This window comes from Phalaenopsis equestris, unplaced genomic scaffold (assembly GCF_001263595.1).
Source record: "Phalaenopsis equestris unplaced genomic scaffold, ASM126359v1 Scaffold000253, whole genome shotgun sequence".
NCBI classification, from domain to species: domain Eukaryota; kingdom Viridiplantae; phylum Streptophyta; class Magnoliopsida; order Asparagales; family Orchidaceae; genus Phalaenopsis; species Phalaenopsis equestris.
The window spans coordinates 134,029-139,132 of record NW_018164695.1 but is presented as its reverse complement, the minus strand read 5'-3'; positions in this window follow the sequence as shown (position 1 = coordinate 139,132).

The following is a 5,104-nucleotide window of genomic DNA, read 5'->3' as shown; positions in this document are numbered from 1 at the left end:
GAATTTCCAAATCAAACTATTTTTGCACTTGTCCAAACCTCCTTAGATCAAATTTGCTAGCACCAATTAATCCTACTCCAACCATTACATCCAACATCACCAAGAAAAAAAACATATGTTCTTAGCAGTTTAATGTAGGCGAAGCCTAAAAAAGAAAACGAGAAAAAAAGAGTGAAGATCACCCATTTTATTTGAACAAGATCTCCAAATCAAAGCAAAGCCATCAAGAACAAAACCTCCTCAAATCTCAACCAGATTTTCCAGATGAAAACCGCAAATGAGAAATCACAAATCAACAATATGTAAAATCTTGCAAAAAATTACAACACAGAGAGCCAAAATTTGCATGAGGAAAGTCGTTATTCCATCGACAAACGCATAAATTTACAAAGCCAAAAATTTCTTGAACTTATAGAGCAAATTAACCAGAGCACCAAGTGAGAAGGGAGAGGAGAAGGGCAATGCTAAGGTCGAGAGAGACGTGGGTGAGGGAAATCAAACAATAGAGACGTGGGATCAAGTGAGAGGGGGTCAGCGGGGGAATATCTCATTAAAGGAACCCGGGTCGCTAGGTCGATCCCACAGTCACGTTTCGTCGAAAAAGGATGCGTCTTTTTACGATGACCCCACACGACGTGTTTTCCAAATGCCATTGCAACGCTTTCAAAACGCTGTCAATGACAATAAGCTGCCCCAAAAATATGCTAAATACAATTAAATTTATTTGATGTGTTTGACATAAATATATTTAAAATATCTTTTTCATATGCTAAATCCATTAAATCTGTTAAATACAACTTATAAGTAAATTTAATAAATTAAATTTAACTTAACAATGATTTTATTTAACCAATTTATTGTGTTTGGTTGAATTTATATTAAATTTAACTTAAATCATCTTAAAAATATCCTACCAAACATCCCTAATATTGAGGGTCTGTTTGGGGCAGCTGCAGCTTATCCAGCTTATTCTGATAAACAGTTTATCCTAATAATCTGTTGATGATCAGCTGATCCGGATAAGAGATCCGGATAAGTTGGCTGGCTATTTGGTTTGTGTGTTTGGAAAACAATTGATTATGGATAAATGATCATCTGGATAAGCTGTTTAGCTGTTTGTTTTATGCGTTTTGCAAACAACTTATTTGCATTTTTTTTTACAAATTTACCAACCTTCTTAATGCAATCATAAAAGAAGGAAAAATGTGAATTATAGGAACATGAAAATAAAAAATATTCTTTATATTAAAGTTCAAATGTGAAGACATAAAAATATAAAATATTTATATCACTTAAATATTTCAGATCACATCATAGAAGCACAATTACCCAAACAAAATTGAAAAACTTAACATACTGATATGTAATATAATGAAACCCTAAAAAGAAGAAAAAATAACATGTTAAAATTGCAAGGAAAAAAATTATTATATTGACTTTAAAATGTAGTAGCATATCACGACCCATGCTACCCGTTTCTAACACACTAAAACCCTGATGGAACCTGTCTAACTGGGGTACCGTAGAAATGTAAGCACTCACACCATAAGCAGTGTTCTGAAATTGTGATACCGACGAACTCCGAGCATTGGTGTCCACTTAGGATATCATAGAAAGAGAATTATTGTCGGCCCACCTGAAGAAAGTGCAGTCTTCCTGTCCTTGTGCCCACCGCGGGCACCTATAAAACTATCTACCATAGCTATGTGGCTGGCGTGACGTGAGTAGCAAGGTTGGTAGTCCACATCGACACATCACTTGCCCGCACTTCCCTGAATATCTAGAACTCATCATCCTGCAACTATTAAGAAGATAGTAGATCAGTAAAAAATTTGGGGAAAATATGGAATATACTTAGCAAAGTATGTCAATTCTAAAATCATCTAGATGCGAAGTAACCTTCTAACCTTCATACACTTCTTTGGTTGTTGATTCACAAACATTTGTATCCTTCTAACCAAAACAAAATGAATAATCTCATCATTAACCACGACATCCATTATTTACTGCTACGTTCACAATATTGAAATGAAACAACTTTACCATTTCCTCAATTATCATAATAAAGACTCCATTTTCCTCGCTGCTTAAGAATGAAAACCAAATGAAACTATGCTTAAAAAGGAATATCAAACCAATGCAACAAACCAATTTACCAGGTAATAACCAATCCATCCAACAACCCCATACCCCATATTCATACAGACAGTTGTTGAAGAAAGAAAAGAGTTCAGGCATTGGATCATTCATTAATACCCTCATAAGAGGTGTAACAATACATGTTAAACCGAAGCCCAATGTCATTTTTGTTCTCAGAGGGCATGTCATTCATCCATCGAACTTGAAAAATAAACACTGGTGAGAAGTAGCTCTTCTGCTCTGGAAAATAACTATTTCTAGTTAAAAACAACAAACCAACCATTTCTAAACAAGCTTAAACAATAAATCAACCATTCCTGGTTAAAAACTAGAGCATAACAACCCAAAAACTTAAAGCATCCCTTTTCCTCATCACAGCCTAAACATTTTCCTAGAACACATTAAAATCATCCATATCTGGAATAGAACTCCCAAAAAACCATAACTGCAATGTCAACCATAATATAATAATATCAAGAACCAATGTAATATTGTTTTTGGGAAGCAAAATAGCCACCAGATTTTCTATTTCCTAACCAAAAGAAATGTGAAGCTATACATGCTTAACCAAGGATATAGCTGGTCACTAATGCAACCATTACCACTTATCCTGATTCAACACAAAAACATGGTGGGATATAACTGGTAACAAGTGCAATCATTATCTCTTATGTAATGGTAAACAAGATGCTTATGTAAAGTACAACTTTCTGTTTAAAGTTACAAATTCCCATCTCCCCCCTGCTGTGGTAATGTAATATCAACGTCACAGATTTATACTAGTGCAAACATTACCAAATTTTCCAGATGGTGCAGCTATTAACACAAGTACTCTAATCTCAAATGCTCTGCCGTATAAAAGGTGAACCTATTAACCTGCATAAAGCCACATAAAGAAATATATCCACAGTAATTATAAAATGAGCTCAAAGCTGCTAATAAAAGCAACAATATATAATTCAGGTCATAATTAGCCCTATATCCACAGTAATTATAAAATGAGCTCAAAGCTGTTAATAAAAGCAACAATATATAGTTCAGGCCATAATTACCCACCATAAAGTCACATCTACTGAAGTATAGTGTAGCCAAAGTATACTATAGCCATAATTACCCCCATAAAGCAATCCACATATAACAATAAGATTGCTTGGACTACATGAAGCTAAGCAGTATAAATGATTCCATAAGAGAGGTACTCAAACTAACATAACTGCAGATTTGTAGGGGTTTTGCTTATACTGTGTTGTTCTTCCTTTCCTTCTTATTCCTTTCTCTTTACTCATATATTCAAACTGTAGTTGTGCAATGGTGCACAAAGAAACTGCAGTCACAAAAAATTAATTTATCATCTCATATATAGCAGAAGCATTAATGGGAAATTTATTAACAGTAGCCATAATTAACCTCTAGAAGTGACAAATTAAAACAGTGAGTTCATAATGTATTTCCCTAATTGCTTAAAATATTACAAGCATTACTTTCCTAATAGTTAAAAAGAACAATAACAATTACAAAAGGGGAGAAGAGAGAAGAAGACGAGAAAAGGAGAAGAAGAAGAGAAAGGAGAGAAGGGAGCTCAAATTTTTTTTACCAAAAGCCGTTCTTCTCAGTAGCTACGGCAAGAAGGAACAAGCGAAGAACCAGCGCAAGCGAGAGTTCGCAGGGCAGAGAAGGAAATATTACCTCCTAAACGTGATACGCGTCTATTACCCCGCATTCACTGTTTAGCCTAAACAATGAAACACGAATTTTAAAAACGCCCGCAAAACACACGAACCAAACACAAAGACGACGTTTTCAAAAACACCGCCGCACTTTTAAGTTGCCCCAAACAAGCCCCAAGTCTCCAAGGAGTTGAGGATGAATTTCATCAATTTATATTTATATTTATTTTTTATTCTTATGCCTCATTTATCACCATTTTTTTTTCTTTTTTGAATTGAAAGAGAGCTCAAACACCATATCTTAAATTTCTTCTCCTTTTTTTTCAACTATATGTGATGCACATTAAATCACTATTCATTTATCAGCCTTAAATTTACATCATTTGATACAAAACCCCTTATAAAATTAAGAAATAAATTTAAAATAAATTTATACTTCATTTATATCATATAAAGGACTCCATTTACAAGATTTCATTCTTCACATTCAAAATAAATATGCATATAACAATAATGGCTTAACAATAGCTTACCTTAAAAAAAATGCAATATATCATCATTGCAAAATAATTATAATGATTACTCCATATACCATCAATGTCTAGACCTCTTTGAAATCAAACCACATGTAAGTACAACATGGCAAGCATCAAACCCACCAATTTACACAATATATACCATTAAACTCAATGCACAAAAAAAAAAAAAAAAAAATCATGCATAGATATAATCATATGTATATAACATCTAGAGTAAAATGTAAAATAACAATAATAATATATCTTACACCCCAAAAAAAATGCAACACCAAATTCTCTTCTGCTTTTCACTGACAACATCATCAATGTTAAGAAGTGCTATTAATATGTTTATAATACACTCAACCAACCTTCCACTAATAGATCAACTGTCAAAAATTGGGGACTCTACATAGCTTTAACTTATATATATATAGTCATCAACCAAAGCTTAAGCTTTATTTAATCATCACTGCCACTTTCATCATCATCATCATCATACATCATCTCATCAATATATCCATTAGCATCTTCATCACTCTCTTCATCTTCATTAATATCAAATTTCTGGACTGATGGCAGTTCAGGCAGGCCTGTCCCAGCCTTGTCAATCTGGAAACAGAAGTACATAAATTAAACAAATTATTATTACTCAAATGACAATAATATTTAGGAAGATTTACATACATACCAGTTAATTTCTATGTATTCACATATCTAGAACCTTACCTATGCACGAAGAGGCATATTTCACTTTTTAAAAGTTAAAATAGTAGTATT